The 27,599-nt window shown below is 38.0% G+C and overlaps 1 protein-coding gene across 3 annotated transcripts in view; it reads right to left on the bottom strand.

Annotated features, from left to right (window-relative positions):
• Positions 1 to 27,599, bottom strand: part of LOC118634160 (speckle type BTB/POZ protein) — an 80,177-nt gene that overhangs the window by 34,153 nt on the left and 18,425 nt on the right. The window contains exons 1-2 of one of the 3 annotated variants that reach the window (XM_036268483.1): positions 20,863 to 20,956; positions 3,427 to 3,478 (exon numbers count right to left, since the gene is read on the bottom strand). The exons of 1 other annotated variant lie outside the window; for it this stretch is intronic. The gene's annotated coding sequence lies outside the window, so the exon portion shown is untranslated. Of the gene's footprint in view, positions 1 to 3,426; positions 3,479 to 20,862; positions 20,957 to 27,599 lie in introns of those variants that run through there. One more of the 3 variants, XM_036268482.1, reaches the window with a different exon arrangement.

The following is a 27,599-nucleotide window of genomic DNA, read 5'->3' as shown; positions in this document are numbered from 1 at the left end:
AAAAAGACTTTTTGAGTTTTATTTTTGCTTTTAAATTTAGACACAAATGACTATTGAGCTAAATACATCTACAAAACAATATTGGAAGAAAAAAATTCCTGTCTCCACTTGTATGGAGGATATAGCAGTATAATCCATGGTTACCAAAACACAGATTTCATAAGACCTGGGTTAACACCATCAGGTGATGTGCTGCTCTCGTTAATTACAGAACACCTGCCAGGAAAAAGAAAAACTCCTCCAACTGTTTAAAAAAAAAAAGGGTACACAGGGTTCATCAGATTAAGCTTCTCCTCATCACTTTCAAAATCTATCACTTGGGAGATGTCTGAAGTGGAACGACATGAATCTAAATCAGCAAATAAACCTGATTATAAAGGGGCTATTTCACTTCAAAGTGGATCTCAGTTCCAAAGGAAAATACCTTTAGAAATGAAGTTGGATAGACAAAAACAAACAATCAGCAACTTCTCTCTTGTCACAAATTATAATAATGTGTTGATTCCACTGAATGGCCTGGGTGAAAATCTCTAAGGCCACAAAAGAGCAAAGTTAAGAAAGATGAAGATTTTAACACATCCCATGTGTTATCAAAAATTTCTCCTCTAGGTTGAGAAAATTTATTCTAAATTTATTAAAAAGAAAGAGGGGGCCCTGGCAGGTTTGGCCCAGCATTTAGAGCATCAGCCTGCAGACCAAAGGGTCTTGGATTCAATTGCGGGTCAAGGGCACATACCTGAGCTGAAGGTTTGATCCCCAGCCTCAGTCAGGGTCATGAAGAAAGCGACCTATCACCCTGGCCAGCTTGGCTCAGCGGTTAGAGTGTCAACCCTCAGACCAGAGTCACAGGTTCAATTCTGGTCAAGGGCATGTACCTCGGTCACGGTTTGGTTCCCGACCCTGGTCAGGGTCATGCAGGAGGCAGCCAGTCGATGTCTCTCTCTCTCACATCAATGTTTCTCTCTCTCTCTCTCTCCCTCCCTCCCACTCCATCTGAAGATAAATGGAAAAAGAGTCACAGGTTCAATTCTGGTTAATGGCATGTACCTCGGTTGCGGTTTGGTCCCCGGCCCTGGTCGGGGTCATGCAGGAGGGAGGCAGTCAGTCGATGTGTCTCTCTCACATCGATGTTTCTCTCTCACTCCCCCTCCCAGTCTATCTGAAGATAAATGGAAAAATATCCTCCAGTGAGGATTTTTAAAAAAGAAAGAAAGCAACTTATCAATATGTCTCTCTCATATCAATGTCTCTTCTCTACCCCCCTCCTTCCACTCTCTCTAAAAAAATCAGTGGAAACATATCATCTGGTGAGGATTAACCAAAAAAGAAAGAAAAAGAAAGGGGGTGAGAAGGGGAAAGGAGGGAGAGAAGGGGATAAAAACCTTATGGTTAAGAAGATTCTATTTATATATAATTATATTCCCAAAGTTGTATTGAGATTTGAGAGGTTTTTTCACCCTTTCCCTTCCACTACAACTATGAAGAACCTTATGAAATCCAAATAGTAAACAGAAGACAGGCTTGGCCCTAATACAATTCAAGTGTGTCCAATCTGCAAGGAATTCAAAAACAAAAGAGTCATTTAATGAAACAAATAGGGAGAGGTTGCGTAACCCCAAGGGGTCCTCTGGCCTTTATAGAAGCCAAATTCAACATGTGGTTCTTTTTGGCCATCTATACTTTAACCAAGCCATTTAAAAATATTTCTTGTTAACACAATTTGACTACAGAAAGGGCCCAAGGAATATTTATCAAAGAAGAAAGTCTAAATTAGTCTTAAGATATACAATTTGGAATAAGTTTATTAATTAATTAATTTATTTATTTTTATCCTCACCCGAGGACATTTTTTTGATATTTTGTTCAGATAGAGTGGGAGGGAGGGAGGAAGAGAGAGAGAGAAACATCGACGTGAAAGGGACACATCAAGTGGTTGCCACCCACACGACCAACCAAGGCCGGGGACAAACGGCAACCGAGGTACATGCCCTTAGGGGGAACCAAACCTGGGTCTCTCCAGGCCGCAGGCCGACACTCTAACCGCTGAGCCAAACCAGTCAGGGCTCTGATGATAGTTCTTTATGTGAGACACATAGACCTCAATCTAACTATGAGAGAACAAGGTATACGTATACTTTCATCTCCTTTAAGTATGGTCTTAACTGAAAAAATCTGATGACTGTTTACATGGATCCTTTCTCCTTGCCTAGCAATTAAGTGGCAGGAAGTAAGTTCTTTCTTCTTCTAAAGTTATTAAAGTAAGCCATTTTCTACATAAATGTGAAGGTTCTAACTAAACTAAATGGAACAAAAGATGGGCAGAAAGTTCTCAGTTTTAAATGTGCATTCCAAAATTCATGACACAAGGAAAAAGTAAAACCACAGAGGCAGATAAAACAAGGGAAAGTTAGATAAGAATATTTGTCTTAACAGAATTTCCTGGTTCCCAATGATTTGTGTCAGAATTTAAAAGATTAACATGCAATAATAACACCTGTTTTACCCACTAAAACCCTGCAAAAACATACATAAGCATTTGAGGCAGGAATCTCATACCACAAAGTAAAAGTTTTAAGATTCTAGCCAGAATGGTAGATTTTTTTAAAGTTACCCACAGAGAGATTTTTTAAAGTTACCCACATACACAAAGCCAATTGCTCAAAATCAAACTCCTTTTATGGAGTAAAACAAAACCCATGAATTGCTTTAAGGTGTCTCCTTTTCTAAACTGCACTTCCAATTTCCCTGAAGACCTTTTCTAGGGAGAAAAATAATCTTACTCTAAGATCTCAAAATCATGTATTATCAAAAGTTTATTAAAAATTTAAATCCCAACATCTCTCCTCCACCATCAGTACAAAGCCTAATTCTGTCTATATATAACAGTTACCAGCGAAGATCTGAATAATTCTGGTTTACTCCAGGAATGTATATTTAGAATAAAACTTTAAAAAAAAAAATGTTTTTATTGATTTTTTTTTTTTTTTTTGAGAGAGAGAGAGAGGAAGGGAAAGAGAGAGAAAAACATTTATGTGAGAGAGAGGAACATTTCCTGCACACCCCTGGTGGGGAGCGAGTCTGAACCCAGGCATGTGTACTGACTGGGAATCAAACCAGGACCTCTCAGTCCATTGGACGATGCTCAATCCACTGAGTCACAACGGCCGGGCTAGAATAAAACTTCTTTAAGGCATTTATAAAAATGTTTCTTTCACAGTTTGTAATGCTCATTATTTGTTTTTAAATACCACCTTACATGTTTACCTTATACGACTTACAACTTTACATACCATTTGCACTGGAATAGTAGATTACACTCAAGATGTGCATTTTTTAAAGTCATGGTAAATATGTCTATGCATTTTATTCCGCTTTTTCCCTCATCATCTTAAAGTATATTTAAAATAAAACTATGTAAAAACTCACCAATTTAAGTCAGTAGTAGGAAGACGAATTTGTTTTGTCTGACAGGAAATCTCTGTTGGAAATAGAGATGATGAATCAGACTTAACTAGATTCTGAATCTCATGCAAGTCCTTACTTTGCCTATTCTGAAATGGGAAAATCTTACAAAAGCAGGTGAAACATCTGCTAGGATTTATAAGTCAAAATTACCATTCTTTTATCTGTAGTCCTGTGTGCTCTATTTTTTAGTCATCTTACAAAAAGACAATACTTAGAAATTAAAGTAAGAAAATCCAAGCTAATTCGTCTAATGAACTGGCCTATGAATGTAGCAAAATAAGTGGCTTGCCCGACAGGAACAAGAGAGGAGTGATCACTTTTGCCAGCTACCTCACAAAATATTGAAAGAATTACTATGACGTTTTTATGTAAAATACCCCTTTTAAAAAGTGCTCTATGGGTCAATTACACCAAAGCAAGATGCATTTAAACAAAGCCATGTATCCTAAGGTTTTAATAAACAGCTGTCACACTGAAGTTCCTGTTGAAGACTGGTGAGATAAACCGGCTAACCACTACCACTACACCACCCTAATAAACTACCATATCCTATGAAGTGACTCAAAACAGAAACAGAAATAAGAGTGGCTGCAAGTCTTCTAGGAGCCTCATGTACATAAAAAATTCTGGCGCTATCTTCCTTTTGCAAGAAAATGAAGTACTGCATACACTGGGGGTAATTCTTTAAAAACAATGTTTTCATGGAAATGTAAACACTATCTTTAACTGTTACAATGGTACAAATAAGCTCTTATTTTGGTAAACCAAATCTGGTTACTATCAGTAATGGAACGAGCCCTCACTAAAAACTGTCTAAACTACTGTGGTTAAAATGGGATGTAAGAGTAGCAAGAGTCAGGCTGAGTTCATTTAATAAATACTGTACACCAACTGTGCAAGGCACTCTTTGAGATATAGTGTTTTAAAAAAAAAAGAAAAAAAGACAAGCCCTGGCCGGTTTGGCTCAGCAGTTAGAGTGTCGGCCTGAGGTCTGGAGAGACCTGGGTTCCGGTTCCCGCTAAGGGCACGTACCTCGGTTGTGGTTTGTCCCCGGCTCTGGTTGGGTCGTATGGGTGGCAACCATTTGATGTGTCCCTTTCACGTCGATGTTTCTCTCTCTCTCCTTCCCACTCTATCTGAACAAAATATTTAAAAATGTCCTCGGGCGAGGATAAAAAAAAAAGACAAGGTTCCTGATCCTCTGAGGGTATAGACAGATGCATGCCTTTAAGACTTTATAAGTAACTACTCATTTGGCAAAAGTTATCCACTAACTTTAACAAATAAAAATGCTCTGAATATCTGATTCTTAAAGCTCAAACCAATACCTTTAGTCCATTACTCTTTCTCTCTCTTTGTTTTAAGTTTAAAATTTTAGTTTCTTAGTTAATTTGCTAGAATGAAAATTTTTTAGCCCAAGGAGTAGCAAAATTTAAAGAGTCTGATCATAGTGGTAAGAACTAAGAGGAACAGGACACTTTCACACTTTTGGTAGGACAAATTAGTACAATCACTTGGAAAAACAGTTTATTATCTAATAAAACTAAAGATCCAGCAATTTCACTCTCAAACATGGCCCAGAGAAACTCCTGCACATTCTGTCAGCACACATAAAAAAGATGTGCATAGCAGCAGTGTTCATAAAAGCCCAAAATATGATCAACAGTAGAATGGCTACATAAATTGTGGTATATTCATATAACTGGATGCTATATGGCAATGAAATTAAACTACAGTTCTGCATTAATGACATGGATGAAAGTTACAAACATACTGTTAGGTTCAGAAAGAAGACACAAAAGAATACTTACAGTACTATTCCATTTACATAAACTGTAGGATTTGCAATGAATAGATGGTAAAATTACAAAGTAAGGAAATAATCATAAATGTCACACTAATCATAACTCTGAGCAAAATTATGGGACATAAGCCAGGAGAGGTACACAGCAAACATCTTCAGAGTGCTAGCAATGATATATTTCTAGGTCTTCTTATTGGTGGTTATATAGGTACTTGTTTTTTATTTTTATTTTTTATTATTATTTATTAACCTCACCCGAGGACATTTTTCCACTTTTTATTCAGATAGAGCAGGAGGGAAAGAGAGGAAGAGAGAGAGAAACATTGACGTGAAAGGGACACATCGAGTGGCCGCCACCCGCACAACCCAACCAGGGCCGAGGACAAACTGCAGCCAAGGTATGTGCCCTTAGCGGGAACCAAACCCGGGTCTCTCCAGACCGCAGGCCGACGCTCTAAGTGCTGAGCCAAACCGGCCAGGGCGGTACTTTTTTATAATTAATCTTTATACAGCTTTGTGTATTTTTCTGTTATGTCTCATAATGAAAACATTCAAATCATGTTAAAATAATCCAACGGAGTATATACATACAGTTAACTCTTGAACAACAAAGTTTTGAACTGCAGGGCCCACTTATAAACAGGATTTTTCCCAATAAATACCATAAATGTATTTTTCCCCTTATAATTTTTTTTTCCTTTATTGATTTGAGAGAGAGAGACAGAGAGAAACATCAATGAGAGAGAACATGGACTGGCCGCCTCCTGCATGCCCCCCACTGGGGATCGGGCCCACAACCTGGGCATGTGTCCTGACTGGGAATCAAATCGGCGACTTCTGGTGCATGGGATGATGCTCAACCACTGAGCCACACCAGCCGGACCCCTTATGATTTTTTAAAAATGTTTTTATTAGGTTGTGTTTTTTTGAGAGCAAGAGGAAGGGAGAGAGATAGAACCATCCATGTGAGAGAGAAACATCGATTGGCTGCCTCCTGCAGGGATCGAGCCCAAACCTGGGCACATGCCCTGACCAAGAATCAAACTGGGACCTCTCAGTCCATGGACTGAGGGCTCAATCCACTGAGCCACAATGGCCGGGCTCCTTAAGATTTTCTTTTTTATTTTTATTTATTTTTATTAATTAATTTTTATTACAGATGTTTCTCCTTTTCCCCCCACGGATTCCCCCCTCTTCCTCCCTCCCTGCCCTTTCCCCAGTTTGTTGTCCATGTCCACTGTTCATGCATACATGCAGATTTTCTTAATAACATTTTCTTTTCTCTTGCTTACTTTATTGTAAGAATACAGTATATAATACATATAACATACAAAATATATGTTTGACTGTTATCAGTGAGGCTTCCAGTCAACAGTAGGCTATTATTAGTTCAATTTTGGGGGAGTCAGCCTGGCCAGTGTGACTCAGTGAACTGAGCCATCAGCCTATGGACTGGGAGGTCCCAGTTCAATTCCCGGTCAGAGTACGTGCCTGGGTTTCCGGCTCGATCCCCAGTAGGGGGTGTGCAGGAGGCAGTCAATTGATGTTTCTCTCTCACATTGATGTTTTTCTCTCTCTCCTTCTAAAAAATTATAGATAGATATAGATATGTATTTAAAGAAATAAACAAAAGCTTCTAAAAAAGCAAAGCCAGGATACAAATATTTTTTGGTATTACTATTTTAGTTTAATCGTGGCCTCTGATGACATCTCCAATGAGTCCCCATCTCTGAGTAGAAGCCAAAATCCTTACAATGGCTGAAAGGCCCTGCACAATCTGGACGTCATTACTTCTCCTCATCTCCAATTACATTCTCCTGAGCTCACTATGTTCCAGCCACACTGTCCTTCTTTGCTGTTGTTCCTCAAACAGAATAGGTTCCTGCCTCAGGGCTTTGTACTTGGCCTTTTCTTTACCTGGATAACTCTTCCTGGAGGTATTCTCTTGGCACACTCCCTCACCATTGTTCAGTCTTTCCATAATGGTCACCATCTCTGTGAGGCCTACCCTGACACCCTTAAAAATGTAACCCCTATAGCCCCAATCACATTCCACCTTATTTTTTTCTGTAGCACTTAAAGCCATCTTACCTTACTGTATCTAGAACGTAAGAAGGTAAACTCTTGTCTGTTTTGTTGCTGTACCCCACCAGTGTATGGCACATGGAAGGCCAGAAATACTTACTTAGTAAGTGACTAAATTAATCTCCTTATTTTTTGGATTTCTATCCTGGAAAGATTAGACAGTAACTTCATATATTCAAAAAACATTTCCCCTCTCTATATGTCAAACTTAATAACAAATCTTGTTTTACTAAAAAGTTTCAGGTTTATGCTCTTATTAACATTATGAGTTAAAGATAAGACATGTAAAGATACAAAATAAACTGTATTTCCCCCTAACAATTGTGTAGTATCTGTTTGTTTGTTTTGTTGTTAATCTTCACCAGAGGATATTTTCCCCATTGATTTTTAGAGAGAGTGGCAGGGAGGAAAGGAGAGGGAGAGAGAGAAACATCAATGTGAGCAAGACACATCAATTGGTTGCTTCCCGCACATACCCTGTTCAGGGCTGGGATCAAACCTGCAACCGAGGTACATGCCCTTGACTGGGAATCAAACTCAAGACCCTTAACTGCACAAGCCAATGCTCTATCTACTGAACCACACCAGCCAGGGCTGCAATGCCTATTTTAATAACAATGCTGGAAGAGCCCAGAGAAACCTGAATTGCTGGTGCAGGTATACAATGGCATAATCAGTAGGGGAACTACCTGAAAAGATGCAGCATTAACTGAATGATTGCTTCCTTTACCAATACTTTTTGTTATTTTTTAAAGTTTTGCTTTTTTTAAATAAGCATGTTTTACTTTTATAGTCAGAAAAAGAGGTGATTTAAAAATTTCTGCAAACAGCCTTTGCCAATTTGACTCAGCAGTTAGAGGAGAGTCCGGGGTTCAGTTTCTGCTAAGGGCACTACCTCAGTTTGTCCCCAGCCGTGGTTGGGGTCATGTGGGTGGCAACCACTAGATGTGACTCTCTCCCATTGATGTTTCTCTCTCTCTCTCTTCCTCCCTCTCTCCCTCCCGCTCTGTTTGAAGATAAATGCAAAAATGTCCTCAGGTAAGGATAAAAAAAAGAAAAATTTTGCAAACTAAAGATAATTTCAAGAAGTTCTTTACATTATATTTTGACTAACATAGAAACAAAAAGCTTTCTTTTGTATATCCAGATGAAATAACCCAAGGAGACTACAGTTAGAAAAATAAATTATTGCCCTGGCCGGTTTGACTCAGCGGTTAGAGCGTCAGCCTGCGGACCAGAGAGTCTGGGGTTTGGTTCCCGCTAAGGGCACGTACCTCACTTGCAGTTTGTCCCTGCCCTGGTTGGGTTGTGTGTGTGGCACTCGATATGTCCCTTTCACATTGATGTTTCTCTCTCTCTCTCTCTCTCTCTCTGTCTCCCTCCCTCCCTCCCTCCCACTCTATCTGAACAAAAAATGGAAAAATGTCCTCAGGTGAGGATAAAAAAAAAAAGAAAAAGAAATTATTTTTTACTTAGCAACTAAAATTTTTATGGACAGTTTTCAGAGTAGAAGGGAAAACAAAACTCCATGGTGTATTCCATATAACATAATTTTATTCTAAAGAAAGATTTAATAGGAACATTTCTCCACAGCATAAAATGCAGGACTGATGTGATCAAATGCAGGTAATGAACTCCATTCAAATTTAGTGATTACAATGGCATAAGGAAGATAATTCACTAAACAAAGCCTACTGGGTGACATGATAGATACTTCAGAGCATACAGGTAGAGCTTTTGATCAAATACTTCACCCACGTTAAAGCCAGAAGAAGCCTAGATCCAAAGGTCACTTTCCCACCACAACACTTGTAACCTGAACCATATGCTAAGATACAATAAATCTGAGAGAAATAAACACACAGCCATGTCATGTTCTACAATTATATTTATTAGTAAGATTTCCATTTTAAGTTTTATCAATTGTTTTTTAAAATATGTAGCACAAATCCTTCTCAAATTCTTAAGATAGTTGATATATTCATGAGGTGAATATATCACGAATACATATTCATACATGAGGTGGCTGCCCAAACTAGTTAAGGAATTCCTACTCAAATACTTATGGCAGGCAGAGTGTATTATTAGAGAAGAGTAACAGTTTTCATTTGTAACACTTCAGCATTCCAACTGCTCAAAGCTCTGAATAGGATCCACGTTTAAGAGGGAAAAAAATGGAATATAAAAATTAAAAATATACTCAGCCTCACAATAATGAATAAAAAAGTATAGTGGATTAAAGACTCCAGAAAACTACTGGCCTTTGATATTTTTGGCCCCTGAATAAAATTTACCTGTAATAATTCTAATCTAAGGTGAAGTCTCATATTTTTTAAATGCTTAATTTGGCCAAGAAGACTACAAGAACTCTTTCATAAATATCAGCTAAATTTGCATCATGCTGAACTTACAAGGTAACACAAGAATTGCATGAACTGGATTGGAGACAGGTCAACATTTAGTGGGGAGGGAATGTTCTAGGAGTTAAAAAGTAGTAAAAGAAAACTTAGAAGGGAGAAGGGGAAAAGGTAAGTCGTTACTGACATTTATGGAAAACAGCTATTGGGTACAAGACCATAAAAAAAACCCCGCAAAATATTAGCATGCAAAGGTTGCCCAATTTATCAGATTCCAAAAAGAATCCATAGAATAAATTTTCAGAGCCTCTAGCCTTAGTAAAAGAAGATTAGCATTCCAAGTTATAGAAGATTTTCCTTATTCCTCCCTCTCCATCAAATGATCCCTCCCTCTCCTCAAAGTGGTAGACCAAATGGGAGAATTCAAATAAAAAGATACTTAGAACTGAATCAAACCACCAAATCAATGACGACCAGGAGGAGGAGGAGGAGGAGGAGGAGGAGGAGGAGGAGACCACCATAAGGGATTTGTATGAGGTTTTCATTCACTAGAGTTTTGTCTTTAATGGCAAAAAAACAAACAAAAACAATTTATATATTTATTAAAGGATTTTGGAAAAACAAATAGTCATATAGTGAAATAAAAATAAAATGGCTAAAATGAGGGATCTAAATCTATATATACGTATTAAGATGAACAGATGTTGAAAAACAAGAATGAAAAAAAAATGCCGTTTACAGAATTTATTTATATATTTATACACACATTTATATATTTCACACACATACTGCGCTTGACGAATGCACACTACATTTATGGTAACAAGTTGTCTCTGGGGAGTGAGCGTGGGAAAAAAAACAGAAAGTGAATGAAGAGGGCTTCAGCTGAAGGTGTTTATGATCTCTATTCTTGTTTGACTTTTTGAAAAAACTTTTCAAGAACAATGAATTCAGAGGAAAAGGTAAATTAGAAAACCTTCTTAAAAATCGACATGAGAGCCCTGGCCAGTTTGGCTCAGCGATTAGAGTGTTGGTCTGTGGACCAGGGAGTCTTGGGTTCAATTCCGGCTAAGGACATGTACCTTGGTTGTGGTTTGTCCCTGGCCCTGGTTGGGGTCGTGCGGGTGGCTACCAATCAATGTGTCTCTTACATTGATGTTTCTCTTTCTCTCCCTCCCACTATGTCTGAATATAAATGTAAAAATATCCTTGGATGAGGATTTAAAAAAAAAATTGACATCAGAGAAATATTGTAAGTAAATAATACTGCAATCGGAATCAAAAGGAGCCAATTAATTCAGTCCCTATTTTCTCAATAATGAAAAGTCTAGATTTTGTTGGTAAAATATTTTTCCTGGTTGATGGGAATTACATAGCACTGGGGTTACTTGAAAAGGGAAGGGGTAAACGGACTGACTTCATATACCTCAGGAAGTACATGTTAGCTCCAGCCAGTTTGGCTCAGTGGTTAGAGAGCTGGCCCGTGGACCAATGAGTTGTGGGTTCGAATACGGTCAAAGGCACGTATCTCAGTTGTGGTTCGTCCCTGGCCCTGGCTGGGGTCGTGTGGGAGGCAATAAATCAATGTTTCTCTCTCTTTCCCTCTCTCTCTCTCTCCCTCCCTCCCTTTTTCCCACTCTATCGGAAGATAAATGGAAAAGTATCCTTGGGTGAGGATTGAAAAAAAAAAAGAAGTCATTTAAAATAAAATACTACTACTACTCATGGTAATCTAGCATATCTTCAGAGAGACTGTAAATTCTCATAAGGAACCATGTTTCCAAAGAGCACCTTCTCTTTGCTTTCTCACCTTCTAACCTCTAGAGAACCTCTGTTCTATTCTACCTTCTAACCTCCTGTAGACTTGTCCTCCAACTTTCCCTAATTTTACTAATTTCCTAAGGACCAATCCCTCCCTCTTTAATCACCTCAAATTTTAATACCTATACTCAAAGACAGATTTTTAAAAAGAAAACTTGAGACTTTCTGAAATGACTTAAGCTTTTTCTCCTCTTTCAAATATTCTTTCCTCCCTCTTCCTTTACTTTTTCCATCCCCAACCTGTTTTTTCCCTTCCATTCTCTTGCTGACCAACAGTTGCCTTCAACTGCTAGCAAGCCTCTGGCACGTTTATACATTTCACTTCTTAAGAAAAGACACTCCAAGTAAACCAAAACCCATTCCACAGCCCAAAGGTCAAATAAAGGGGGAAAAAACTAAAGTAAAAAATACTAACCATATTTTGCTGCCTTTCATTTTGACATTATGGCTAGGGATAAAAGGTCTACCTTCCTAATGAGAGAGCAAAACCAAACTTCCTTGCACATTTTATCATCTTTATAGCATTTAAATGTATCTGGAGACCTCTGTTTCACAAGGCACTTGGATTAAGAATAACAAGGCCACTTAGAATAGGTCTGTACAGTTGAGTACTATAGCCTAGTAGAAACATAGCCTCAAGATTCACAGTAGAGGTACAACCCACACACTCCCCCACCTCATCCTCCTGGTCTTCTTTTTAAAAAAAAAACAAAAAAAAAAACTTCCAAGGTCCTTTTGGTTAAATACTTTAAATTATATAAGCATTCTCTTACAAGCAGTATTCAGTGCTTCAGAGTCTTCAAAGTACTTTGACATTCATGATCTTATTTGGGATTTTAAACAGCTCTGTGAGGCATGCAGGGCAAGTATTTTACAAGCAAGGAAACAGAAGCTCAGAGATTACAACCTGTCATGGTCACACAGCTATTAAGGGGTTTGAATTCAGAATTTAAGTCTTTCAACTCCTAATCTAATACGTTATAATTCATATGACTAGGTGATTCTTAGATCAGGTACAGTCTTTTATTGAACATGTAGGAATTGAAAAACTTTGAAAAACTATCTGAAAGAAGACATTCATATATCCTAGCTTCCAATTCTGATTTCATTTTTAAGTGGCAACTCTTGTAGAAAATTATGCTCTTTGTTCTAATGAATTCTGAGCACCGTTATTAATGGAGACCTGGGCAAACTGTTGATAGGCTCATGCCCATCTAACTTTCAAAACTGGACCCTGAGAACAGATCATATGTCCTCATACTTTTAGAATGACTTTCCATGCTTTAGTACCTAACCATCATTTATTTTTAAAAATAAAATGTCTAGCCCTGGCCAGTGTGGCTCAGCGGTTAGAGTGTCAGCCACCAGACTGAAGGGTCTCAGGTTCAATTCCTATTCAAGGGCACATGCCTGGGTTGTAGGCTCAATCCCCAGCCCCGGTTGGGGTCATGTGGAAAGAACCAATCAATGTGTCTTTCTCACATTGATGTTTCTCTCTCTCTTTCTCTCCCTCCCTTCCCTCTCTATCTAAAAACCTATCTAAAAATCAATAGAAAAGTATCCTCGAGTGAAGATTGAGAAAATAAATAAATAAATATGAAATGTCTACTGTTTTAACAGGCCAGAGTAATTTTCTAGTCTGAGTTTCTGAGAAACCAGTGTCTTTTTCTCTAGAGATCTCTATCTCCCTTTTGCCAAAAGATTACATAATTTAAAAATACAATTTCTGTCATTATTTAGCAATACTCATTTGAGATATCTAACATGACTAAATCACTAAATGGCACCATTTTTTACCCAACTGCTTGACCCAAAACCTATCTTTTTCTTTTTTTTAAATCCTCATCTGTGGATATGTTGTGTTTTTATTGATTTTTTTTTAGAGCAAGAGGAACAGGGCGGATGGGGAGAGAGAAACATCAATAGGCTGCCTCCCTCCCGTATGCGCCCTGACTGAGGTTCTAACCGCAACCTAGGTATGTGCCCTGAATGGGAATTGCACCTGCAACCTTTTGGTGTACAGAATGACACTCCAACCAACTGAGCCACCCAGCGAGGACCCAAAACCTATCTTTTCATATCCAATCAATCAGCAAGTCTCATCAGCTGTCCTACTCCCTAATATATTCCACATTTACCCATTTTACTTTTATCCATTTCTGTGCAGTTTTCTCTTACCTGAATCAGTGTTAACTGGTTTCTAATTGATCTCCCAGCTTCCTCTATAGCACAATCTATTCTCCACATAGCAGCCACAATGAATTTTTAAAAAGTAAATCAGATTATGTCTCTTCCATTTAACCACACTTAGAATAAAATTCAATATCTTTACCTGATCCTGTAAGTGTTTGCCCACTATACCAAATTTGTCACCCACCCTTCTCCTGCATCTCTAATTTCACTCTAAACACACTGGCCTTCTTTCTATAAATAAGTCAAGCCTGTTTCCATCACAGAGCCTTTGCACTTGTCTTCCCTCAGCCTAGAAGACTCTTTTAGATATTTACCTTGCTTGCCTCTTGTTATTCAGGTCTTAGCTCAAAAGTTAGCTCTTTTTTAAAAAGCCACCTCTTTGCCCTGGCCGGTTTGGCTCAGCGGTTAAAGCGTCGGCCTGTGTTCCAGAGAGACCCAGGTTCAGTTCACCCGAGGACATTTTTCCATTTTTTGTTCAGAGTGGGAGGAAGAGAGAGAGAGAGAGAAACATCGATGCGAAAGGAACACATCGAGTGGTTGCCACCTGCACGACCCAACCAGGGCCGGGGACAAACTGCAACCAAGGTACGTGCCTTTAGCGGGAACCAAACCCAGGTCTCTCTGGACCGCAGGCCAACGCTCTAACCGCTGAGCCAAACTAGCCAGGGCACCTTCTATGAATTTTTAAGGTAAATTTTTATGTGACTTAATCCTCCACATGGTCTACAGCCTACAGCCTGATCATCTCTTCTGAGTGCACTTATAATACTGACATTCTTGCAAAGCTGAAAATCAGAACCTAGATAGTGGCAGGCTCTGTAAATATAATGCCCAGTTCAAAGTAAAAAACTACACCCTGATCTTTTTCTTTTTAGCATCCAACAGAAATTTTTTTCTTTTAGGTATAAAATTTTTAAACAAAGCCATATCTTTGAAGTTTTTTTCCTATTATATCCATTTACACTTCTCTCTTTTTATATTGTGGGGTTTTTTTTTTCAATTTTTATTAATTTATTTTTGTTACAGATGTTTCTCCTTTTTCACCCCTAGACACCCTCCTCCCCATCCTGTATACTCCCCCCCCCATGCCCCCAGCATTGTTGTCCATGTCCACTGGCCATGCATACATGCATATAAGTTATTTGGTTCATCTCATCCATCCCCCCCACCCCCCTCCTCTGAGGTTTGTCAGTCTGAACCACACTCCTTTCTATGTCTCTGGGTCTATTTCCTTCATCAGCCTACCTTGTTCTTTATATTCCACAAATAGGTGAGATCATGTGGTATTTGTCTTTCTCTGATTGGCTTATTTCGCTTAGCATAATACTTTTGAGGTCCCTCCATGTTGTCTCAAAGGATAAGAGATCTTTCCTTCTTACAGCTGCATAGTATTCCATTATATATACGTACCACAGTTTTATGCTTCTCTTTTTAAAACTTGTAATATCAAATATCTAGGCTCTGTCATTATTTTTTATTTGCCTTAAAAAAATCATTGCTTTTCTGACCACCAAGCCTTACTCTATAATACACAGTTTATTTTCTATCAGTTAAAGAAAACAACTAATCATAATTGCACTGGGGATCTGGGATCTGTTTTCTGAGATGAGAAATTGGCTTACAAATAGAAAAATAAAGGTAGAGAGAGAGAAGAGCATTTTTGGAGATGGAGATGCAAATAATACCAACAATTTTAACAAATGCATTATAGATAATAAAAATCAAGAAAAGTTGCTAATACTGCTTAATTCTTTAACAATAAAAGGCTGAAGTGACTGAATAAAGTGAAGTCTTTACTATCAGCCTGAATAGTCTTTGAGGGCAGGGTCTTGCACCCAGAGCATCCTGTATTGTGCTTGGCACACTAAAGGTGCTTCATAAACACCTGGTAATAAAGAAGTTAGTAAAATAATTCTAGAGATATAAAAGACTCAATGAATATCCAGTTAAATTATTTTATTTTACAGATCAGGAAACTGAACCCCAAAGCGGCGTAGTGGCTTGCCCAATGTGATACAGTATACACAGGAGGCCAGGAGCAGAGCTTAGACCAAAATCCGAGCTATTCTACTACCTTCCTATAGTTACATTAGAAAAATCAGATGCTGTGCTCAAGAATTTCAATGTGGGTAAATGAACTGTAATTAAGGACATTTAAGTTCAATAATAATTTGAAATGAAAAAAAAAAAAAGACCTTGATGAGGCACTATAGTTACCCAATTTGAAAGTCCAAATGGATCAACCAAATTCTTCTCTCCATTATTAGAAAGGATACAGAAAACAAACCAGAAGACATATGTAACACTGACATCCTCCATCCTAGCTTTAAAGTCTTACCTAGTACGACTGTTCAAATTAAGTCAACTGTCAGATTACCCAATTCCATTGCTCATTCACAACAGAATTAAAATGGTTATACAAACTGGATTCCTCCCTAAGAACATAGGGTTACAAAGACAAATTTGCAACTCTATTTGTTCTTGGCCCTTTATAACCTTTTCCCTTTCAATTCAACTGAATCTTTACTGATTAAAACTGCACAGACATAATTTGACTCTCATTCTCAAAATGTGAAAAGGTTTCTTTACTCTATTTCCTAAAAACCTTTTCCTTCAAAAAGCAAAGATTCATCTATCAGTCTAATCAAATTATTATCAAATAGAGCGCCTATTTTGAAAAGGCCTATGGATTATATAAATTTTAAAAGAGTAATATTCCCCACTTATAAAGTATTAGAGTCATAAGCAAAGATAGATATTTTTTTTTTAAGTTTTTTTGAGAGAGAGGGAGAAACACTGATTCACGAGATCCCCTCCTCTGACCAGGAATCAAACCCACCACCTTCTAGTGTATAGGATGACACTACAACCAATGGGGAGCCACACTGGCTAGGGCAAACAAAGACAGATTTTTAACCTACGTCCAATAACCATAGAAAATATTAATTGAATGTAATTTAGATATCCAATCCCATGTTGAACTTACCAGTCTCACCACACTACCGATCTGTTTAGAATTACTTTCCAATAATTTGGTTTGAATAAAGAGAATATATTTCTGGCCTTAAAGAGCCAGGAAAAGACTTGACTTTTCGTTAAAAGAAGAACTGCTCCATATTTTCAAAAACTAAGAAATTTTCAATATATATAAATTTTCCTCTTAACTTTAAACAATTTTACTACGATCTTTTACAGTACACTGTGCCTTTATGTAGCAAGTCACTTAGAAGTCACAAAAATTATTTCTTCATCTATTCACCTCTGGATATTAGATTAACAAAAATTCAGTAAAATCAATTTTATAAATCTAGAATAGTCAGATATTCTAAACAAAAGGAAGTTTTGGACTCTGGATACAAATTCACTTCAAGTATTAAATAAAGAACTCATTAATAAATTCCCATTTAGGGGATTAAGTCTCCAAAGTTAGAAAATGTGGTTAAGAGTTACCATTACCAGCCCTGGCCGGTTTTGCTCAGTGGTTAGAGTGTCAGCCCTCGGACCAGAGTTGCGGGTTAGATTCCAGCCAAGGGCATGTTCCTCAGTTGTAGTTCGTCTCCCGCCCTGGTCCGGGTTGTGCAGGAGACAACCGATCGATGTCTCTCTCTTGAATCAATGTTTTTCTCTCTCTCCTTTCCTCCCTCCCACTCTGTCTGAAGATAAATGGAAAAATATCCTCGGATGAGAATTTAAAGAAAAAAATGTTATCATTACTACTTTATCTTTATTGCATGAGGTAGTGACTTGAAGAACTGTTAAGAAAAATAAACAAAAACTGTCTCCTTTTAAAAAGGTCAACATTTTATTGGGTCTTCCCAAATCAATTCTTCACAACAAGAAAAGGACATCATTTAAATAAACTGTTATAATAAGAACAGAACAAGTCAATATATTCATAAGTGTCTGCAGTCCTTAGGACCTGAATTCTAGTACAAGCTTTGCAGGTACTTCCTGAAATCTGAGTTTTCTCTTATTTATTTATTCATTTATTTTAATCCTCACCCAAGGATATATTTTTATTGATTTTTAGTGAAAGAGGAAAAGAGAGAGAGGGAGAAACATTGATATGGGAGAGAAACATTGATCTGCTGCCTCCTCTATGCACCCTGACCGAGGATCAAACCTATAACCTAGGTACGTGCCTTGAACAGGAATAGAACCCACAACCTTTGATGCACGGGATGACACTTCAATCAAGTGAACAACCCAACCAGGGCTGAGTTTTCCCAAGAAACTCTAAGGTCCCTTCTAGAGCTAATATTCTATGTCCCTTTGAAATACTGTTAAGCCTGGCCAGTGTGGCTCAGTGGACTGAGCATCAACCCATGGACTGAAGGGTCCTGGTTCAATTCCCAGTCAGGGCACATGCCCAAGTTGCAGGCTCGAAGGCTCGATCCCCAGTGGGGGTGTGTGTAGGAGGCAGCCGATCGATGTTTCTCTCTTACATCAATGCTTTTCTCTCTCTCCCCCTTCCTCTCCCTCTAAAAGCAATTTAGAAAAATATTTAAATACTCTTAAAATTGTATCTGCCTCTCTTTATATATGCTTTTTAAAAACTAAAAGCAGCTCTGGATGATTTGGCTCTGCGGTTAGAGCATCAGCCCGTGGACCAGAGAGTCTCGGGTTCGGTTCCCGCTAAGGGCATGTACCTCGGTTGCAGTTTGTCCCCGGCCCTGGTTGGGGTTGTGTGGGTGGCAACCAGTTGACATGTCTCTCTCACATCAATGTTTCTCTCTCTCTCTCTCTCCCTCCCGCTATATCTGAAGATAAATGCAAAAAAAAAAAAAAAAAGTCCTTGGGTAAGGATTAAAAATAATAATGAAAACTATAAGCAATACACAGACAGCATAAATAATTCAAAAGTTATAGACACCCAATCCAGACACCAAATTCCTCTTCCAAAGCCTAAAGATAACTACTATTTCTTTTGTATCCTCAGAAACACACAAAATACACAAAACCAAAAAGGGGTATGTACCAGCAATCAATCGATCTCTCTCTCTCTCTCTCTCTCTGTCATATTCCCTTACAGGTACACATATACTTCATTCTTTCTAAAGGTTGCAAAGAATTCTATGTACACTAATGTGTGGTTTTCAGGATTTTGCTACTGCAAAATCTGGCCACTTTTATCTGGAAATGGTTATCAGCACAGTAAAAAGTAAATTTAGTTCCTCACCTTTATCACTGGCAAATGATTCCTATTAATTCAGCTTTTTAACCCAAAATTAATTGGAATAGTGCATGAATGCAGAGGTGATAAGAGTGTTAATAAAGTACATAGGAAGCAACTCTTGCTGTATTTTAAAAGTGTTTTTTTAACTAGATAATTGAAATACTGCCTAGAATGTAGTAGATACTCGGTTAGTAGCTGTTAATTAAAATTATTCACATTATCCACTTTGAAAATTATCATCTTCTTTTAACAGGAAGTATTTGCAAAGGACCATGTGAACATCAGGCATCTCTAGGAATGTGTGTGTGTGTGTGTGTAAGAAAAAGAACCTAAGTTTCTAAAAACAAAATAAATATAGACAAAAGTCTTCATTTTACTGTCCTATAATTTGCTATTATAGCTTTGAACTGTGTGGATCTACTTATAAGCAGAATTTTTTCAATAACTATACAGTCAGCGCTCTGTATTCCCAGGTTTCGCATCCTCAGATTCCGTGGATGCGGAAGGCCAAGTTTATGCATTGCTCTACACCATTTTATATAAGAAACTTGAGCATGCAAAAATTTTGGTTTCTGCCCATGGGGGCTCCTGGAAGCAATCCCCCACAAATACTGAGGGACAACTGTAGTAAAGTTTTGGGGGAGTCAAAAGTTATACATGGATTTTCAACTGTGTGGGGGTCTATGCCCCTAACTGCCATGTTGTTCAATGGTCAACTATTTAGGTATTTACTGTATCTTCAGTTAGAGTATGTTTTCACATTTTTGGGGAAGAAAAAAAACTATACTTTGGTCTTACACTAAAATGTAAAAAATATTTTTAAAAATTTATAATCAAGGAAATGCTGTATATTAAATGCAGTAGGTTTGTTTCCAGCAGAAACTCCCTCTAATTTTATAAGAAAAGTAGGAAAATACAATTTAGGAACTCTCAATATGAGATTATTCCCAACACATTCTTTCTTCTCCTCATCCAAGTAAACCAACCATACCCTGCACTAATTCTCTTAAGAAAACTGCCCCCACTTTATATACACCTACACGTAAAACTAAACAAGCACACCTGGCCAGTTTGGTTCAGTGGATTGAGTGTCTTCCCATGGACTGAGAGGTCCTGGTTCAATTCCTGGTCAGGTCATATACCCAGGGTTGCGGGCTCGATCCCCAGTGGGGGACGTGCAGGAGGCAGCCAATTGATGTTTCTTTCTCTCGCTCTCAAAAAAAAAAAAAAAAAAACTAAACAAGCACAAGAAGTCCTATGTTGAGAGCCAGACATATTTCTTTTTTTATTTGAGAGAGAGAGAAAAAGAGAGAGAACATCAATTTATTGTTCTACTTATTTTTTTTTTTTTTTTTTATCCTCACCCGAGGACATTTTTCCATTTTTTGTTCAGGTAGAGTGGGAGGGAGAGAGAGGAACAGAGAGAGAGAGAGAAACATCGACATGAAAGGTACACATCGAGTGGCTGCCACCCGCACAACCGACCAGGGCCGGGGACAAACTGCAACCGAGGTACGCGCCCTTAGCGGGAACCAAACCCGGGTCTCTCAGGACCGCAGGCCGACGTTCTAACCGCTGAGCCAAACCGGCCAGGGCTGTTCTACTTATTTATGCTTTCATTGGTTGATTGTTGTATGTGCCCTAACTGGTGTATCAGGACAACTCTCTAACCAACTGAACTACACAGCCAGGGCCAGAAGCATCTCTTTTAAAATGAAGCAGTCTTCTCAACTCCTGTTCTGACTACATCACAAATGATCAGTGGGGCGCAATGCTGGACACTGGACTCAGAGCACATAGTTCCACCAAGGTATCAACTGGGAAAGGGAGGGGGAGTTTGAACTAAAAGGAATACAAAGTCAGATAAAAAGGTTACTTGGCAAGGGTCTTGCCTATGACATTATCAAAAAAATTCACGTGCAAGGTCCCCAAATTCTAATACTAATAAAGAAACCCTTTACCTGTAGGCATATGATTTGAATAGGCCCTTTAAGATTGCTTGCAGCTGAAGAAAGTCTTCTAGGTGCTGGCAAATTCTACTGAATGGAGTTCAATGTCCCATCTACCAGACTGAATTCCACAGATTTGTAGATAAAAATTTTAGGTTAGGAGTTTTCAAATAAAAATTATAAATCAAAGGAAAACAAATTCAAATCACACAATTAAAGAGGACGGCCTCAGACTAAAATGAAATAATTACATCCTTCAATACAACCCACTATTTCCAAGACACACTCTGTTTCTTGGATATGAGAGATTGGTACTGGGTGGCAATGGATGAAGGAGAGAAAATAAATGACTACTTGAAATTAATTCAAAATCAAATCTAAAGACATCCAATTTAACACTGAGCTTGCACATAAGTCAAAACAAACTAAAGCAGTATTTGGTTGGGTTCCTATGTTACATGGCAAGCTACTATGACATAAAAGAAAATAATGGTTCATGATTGGCTACAGACAATCTGGTAAACAAAGTGTATATTTATGGGTTACTGTCCATACTTGCCACAAAAGTTTATCCAGTCAAATCATGTAATGCAAATAATTTCCAAAAATAAGTAGTTTGGAATTTTTTTTTCATTGTATGAGTTTTTAATGACCATGTATTCCATATAATACACAGTAGTCAAGGCACAGTCCAGTAGAGGAATGAAGGTGTCATAGTCTATTGCTACATAAAAATTACTGAAATCTTAATGTCCAATGTCCTTGAGACTGCCACATAATTTATAATTAATTCAATCACTTCTATAAATATTGCATGTCTATAAACTCTGTTTTTCATAACTGATGTTAATTTAGCTACTTCAAAATACCTTTACATTATATTGGTAATAAAGATGATAGTTATCCTCATTATTCTAGAATAAAATTATAATCTTTATTTTAATTCTTACCATAATCAAAGATGAAAACTTATTTAAAAGTAATTTTTAAAATACTGTTGAGCCCTGGCCAGTTTGGCTCAGCAGTTAGAGCGTTGGCCCGCGGACGGAGAGACCTGGGCTCAGTTCCCGCTAAGGACACATACCTCGGTTGCAGTTTGCCCTCGGCCCTGGTTGGGGTCATGTGGGTGGCAACCAGTCGATGTGTCTCTCTCACATCGATGTTTCTCTCTCCCCCACGCCCCACCTCTACCTCCCACACTATCTGAAGATAAATGCAAAAATGTCCTTGGGTGAGGATAAAAAAAAAATACTGTTGATATCTATAGTGAAGTCATTCACAATTTATTGGGAGAGAAAAAAGACTGGCGTCAATATAGTGCTCACTATCCAATTTGTAGATTCTTCAGATTCTATGTTGCCTCCCTGTCTTCAAATAGTGATAATCAAATAGGAAGAGAATCCATAGTCAAGTCCACCCATTTTCTTATTTGTAAAGCTTGGTCAAAAAATTGGTGATAAAGTTTAGAGGAATCTGTTAAAATGAGGTTTTAGCACTATAAAAAAATTTAATCAGGTACTGTTTAAAAGACTACAGGAGAAGATCATCCACAGAACTCTTGAATAAACTCCAAATGCAATTTTTAAAAACAATTTTTATATAAAGTAAAATTTACCTTTTGCATAAAATTATACAGTCTGTGAATTTTGACAAAATCACATGTAACCACCACCACAATCAAAATAAAACAATTTTTGTGTGAATTTTAGGACAACAACCATAAACAAGAGTTATCTAAAGGGCTTACTTCAAAAGATGTCTACCAAGCAAAAGCAGATAAAACAGGACCTAAAAATTTAAACAAGGATTTACAGAAAATAGAGGAATACTGGCCGCTCTCAACTTTTACTCCCATCCTCTAGTAAATTCAAATCACTACAATCACCCCCATTTCTTTAAGTACCATGGCATCAGTTACTATGTACAAGTGTATCTCTTCTGTACCACAAACTAACTTCCTGCTGTGAGACATCTCGTGGCTCTCTCATAGGCATCTCAAACTCAGCAAGTCCAAAATGAAAGCCCATCTTCCTGCCCCGCACCCCCCCAAAAAACCTGTCTTCCAGTAATCCTACCATTCATCCAAGTGCTCAAACTAGAAACCTTGGAGTTAGCCTTAACTCCCTACTCTCCCACACTACCCCTCCACTTCCCACCTCCCAGTATAGGCAATCATCACGTCTTGTCTATTTTACTTCAAAAATACATCCCTAAATGGTCTATTTCTCTTGGTCCCCACAACCAACAACCAGCTTAATCAGTCAGGACATTAGTATACTGCAGTATTACCTTAATTAATACAATACTTTTTTGTTTCATTCCTGCAGAGCAAGATGTTTTTCCCCCACAGCATCTTTGTATATAGCGCTTCCTCTACCCAGAATGCTTTTCCTTTTTATCTTTGTAAACATCTATTCTAATCTCTCCAAGTAAAATTAAATGCTTCCTCCTCATCGCTCTCAATGTGTGAACCTCTTGCTTTTGTAATTATATGTCTTTTCCACTAGACTGAGAGTCCCAGAAGGGTACTTAACTGTGTTATATTCACCTTATAAGCCTGGTATCTAGCAGTGCCCAGCAAACAGCAGATATTTAATAAATGTTTAAAAAACAAGTAAGTGAATAGTGATCCGAATAAAATACTTCCTTTTGCTAAGATTCCACACTTACCAAGTGATTTTTGTTTAGTCCAACACAGTAGTTGTATGATTTCAAGCAAGTTACTAAAAACCTCTCTGTCTCTCAAACTACTCACCTATAAAATACAGATAAGAATAACTCCCCTATAAGGTTACTGTGACAATTAAATGAGTTAAATAGATATAAAATGCTTAGAGCAGGACCTGACACATATAAGTGTTCAATAAAAATCATCTACTGTTATTAGGTTTTTAATAATACCCAAATGCTAGGAGGGGAATGGACTGAGCAGACACATGTTTTCTTGGTCATGGAAAAGACTATCCCTCAATGTACATGAATAAAGTGACATTCTGGTTATCTGTCAGCCCCTTGCAGTTTGGTTAGCCACTTTTCCATGAGACCAATCAAATCTGGTGATGATGAAGAAATGGAGTTTATACTCAAAACAGGAATGGATCCTGAATCTTGAAGACCCCATCAAGTTAATAGCAGCCTGAGAGGGCTTGTAGGAAGAGCTAGTTGGTCACCTATGACACTTTAACTTGGTTCTCTCTAAAAGGCAACATTTGGGTCCAGCCGGTGTGGCTCAGTGGTTGAGCATCGACCCATGCACCAAGAGGTCGCCAGTTTGATTCCTGGTCAGGACACATACCCAGGTTGTGGGCCAAATCCCCAATGGGGGCATGTAGGAGGCAACCAATCGATGTCCTCTCTCATTGATATTTCTCTCTCTCTCTCTCTCTCACTTCCTCTCTCTCTAAAATCAATAAAGGGGAAACATTTTTTTAAATAAAAAAATAAATAAAAGGCAACATTTGGTCAAAGATAATACAACTTAGTGAAAAGAATGTGATATAGGAGTGAAATACTTAAAGTATGCCACTAATTAGCTTTGAATATGATTGTGTACTTTAAAGAGAAACTCTCTGAGTTTAAAAAAGTACTAGTCAGCTCTCAAGTATCCACACTAAAGGAAATAAAAAGTGGTATAAATAATTCAAAACAAATGTTAAAAAATAAATCCTTAACATTTTACTTTGGAATGTATTAATGTAATTTTGCCTACAGATTTATATCCAAAAATTGTATCTGGGCTGAACTAATAATAAAATGTATGTAAGCCTGGCCATACATTAAAAACATCATAGGAGTGAATTAAACATAAAAGAAGGAAGCCAGCATGAGATAAATTCCTACAGATAATTTACATGAGGATAATTTAAAACTGACCATTATTATACAATTCCTCTCAACCTCACAGCATCCTCTTGAGGCTCAATCTTAGCCATAAAATTCTTTCAAATGAAAATCTCTAAATGTCACTTAGAAATAAATGACGAGAACTGAGTTTTTAAAGGTGAATCAAGCCAGACCTGTGAAGCCATGAGAGAATCACCCACTTGAGGAGCTTTGCCCCTACAGATGTAGAGGTGCATTACTGTGCTTAGAGAGCCAGAAGTGAGTGACATTCTTAAATAATCTTTCAAGAATACCTTGATCATAAATGTCAATGACAGAAAATACTTCAGTGACCACGTTGTCTAACCCCTCTGATTTTATAGAAGCTGAGCTCCACAAAAGTTGCAACATGTCTGTCAAACTATATATTAAAATAAATATTTAAGTACTGAGAAGTTCATATAACTGTATTAGTTTTAGGTGTACAACATATGATCTATGTATATATTGTGAAATGATTACCACAATAAATTTAGTTAATGTCTATTACTATACATTACCAAAAAACATTTTTTTCTTGTGATGAGAACTTTTAAGATCTACAGGAAGTTCATTATGTAAATAATTCACTTATATAAACAAATACCTTTTATATTTCTTATAGAGACTTTAATGTATTCAGCTTGCTTAAATTGGGTCACATCGATATATCTGCTTTATTTTATAGATCCATACTGTACAACTTCAGATGTTCAAAAATAAAATTGATCCTCTGAGATATCACCTGAATCCCGTACAAGCCCCTCCAAGACACTGTACCATGAACCACCATCTTTCCCATTAGTCTAGACTACAATTTGTCAGCTGATATGTACAACCATGTGTCCTTCCCCCCCCCCCCCCCCGCGTGTCTTCCTCAAATTTGTTCATACAGTTCTGAAAGCCAGAAATGTCCTCCTACCTCCTATCTGAATATCACCCTTCTGGATCCAGGTCAAGTTCCACCTTGCCTTGAAGCTTTTCCTAATCACCCCAGTTCACTCTGAATTCCTATAGTATTTACTGTTACTTTCTTGGCAGTTAACAAATGTTACTTAGAATCCCTACCTGATAATTAATATAGGATGCCCAGAATTGTAACTGTTTTGAGTATATGTCTTTGTCTATCCCCCAAATTTTCTGTTGGTAGGTCTAGTGAGAGCTAGGAATAGGTACTTAAAAAACAAAACAGCCCTGGCCAGTTTGGCTCAGCGGTTAGAGCGTCAGCCTGTGGTCCCGAGAGTCCTGGGTTTGGTGTCCGCTAAGGGCACGTACCTCAGTTGCAGTTTGTCCCTGGCCCTGGTTGGGTTGTGCGGGTGGCAACTACTCGATGTGTCTCTTTCACGTCGATGTTTCTCTCTCTCTCTCCCCACCTCCCACTCTATCTGAACAAAATAGAAAAAAAAAAAAATGTCCTTGGGTGAGGATAAAAAAAAAAAAAAAAAAACAGCCCAGTTGATATGGCTCTGGTTGAGCGTCAACCTATGCATCAAGAGATCGCTGGTTTGATTCCCAGTTAGGGCACATGCCCAGGTTGTGGGCCCAATCCCCAGTGGTAGATATGCAGGAGGAGGCCAACCGATGTTCTCTCTTATGGATGTTTCCATCTCTCTCCCTCTCCCTTCCCCTCTCTCTAAAATCAATAAAGAAAAAAAAAAAAAAAGACCAGCTGGTAGAAGAGTAAAATTTATTTTTCCCTTTAGTAAAATGTCCTTAAATGCTGTTTAAATTTCCTTTTAACTATAAAAATACTTAAAGTTAAGAAAAAAATAGAATACTGAATACCCTTAACACAAAAATTCCTGATCAGCCCTGGCCGGTTTGGCTCAGCGGTTAGAGCATCAGCCTGCGGTCCCGAGAGACCCGGGTTCGGTTCCCGCTAAGGGCACGTACCTCGGTTGCAGTTTGTCCCCCCCGGCCCTGGTCGGTCGTGCGGGTGGCAGCCACTCGATGTGTCCCTTTCACATCAATGTTTCTCTCTCTTCCTCTCTCTCCCTCCCACTCTACCTCAACAAAAAATGTCCTCGGGTGAGGATAAAAAAAAAAAGAAAAAGAAAAAATTCCTGATCAGCATATAATGATTTATATATAAGGATGTTCATCCTATATCAAACTAAAGAGCTTCTGCACTGCAAAAGAAACCATCAACAAAATGAAAAGGGATCCTACTGTATGAGAAAACATATTCACCAACAATATATCTAATGAGGGCTTACTTTCCAAAATATACAAAGAACTCTTACAACTCAATACCAGGAAAACAAACAATCCAATTTAAAAATGGGCAAAGGACCTGAATAGACATTTCTCCAAAGAGTACATACAGATGGCCAATAGATTTATAAAAAAAGCTTAACGTCACTAATTATCAGAGAGATGCAAATTAAAACTACGATGAAGTATCACACCTGCCAGAATGGCTACCATCAATAAATTAACAAACAATAACTGCCGGCGAGGATGTGGAGAAAAGGGAACCCTAGAGTACACTGCTGGTGGTAATGCAGATTGGTATAGCCACTGTGGAAAACAGTATGCAGGTTCCTCAAAAAACTAAAAATGGAATTGCTGTTTGACCCAGTGATCCTACTTCTGGGAGTATATCCTAAGAATCTCAAAACACCAATCAGAAAGAATATATGCACCCTTATGTTCATAGCAGTGTTATTTACAATAGCTAAAATCTGAAAACAGCCCAAGAACCCATCAGTAGATGAGTGGATAAAAAAGCTGTGGTACAATTTACACGATAGAATACTATGCAGCTGTAAAAAAGAAGCTCTTAGCATTTGAGACAGTATGGATGGACCTGGAGACTATTATGCTAAGCGAAATAAGCCAGTTAGAGAAAGACAAATATCACATGATCTCACTTATATGTGGAATCT

The sequence above is a fragment of the Molossus molossus genome, unplaced genomic scaffold, assembly GCF_014108415.1.
Source record: "Molossus molossus isolate mMolMol1 unplaced genomic scaffold, mMolMol1.p scaffold_m16_p_19, whole genome shotgun sequence".
NCBI lineage: Eukaryota > Metazoa > Chordata > Mammalia > Chiroptera > Molossidae > Molossus > Molossus molossus.
Note: the sequence above shows the minus strand (reverse complement) of the source record. Positions and strands in the feature narration are given on the sequence as shown.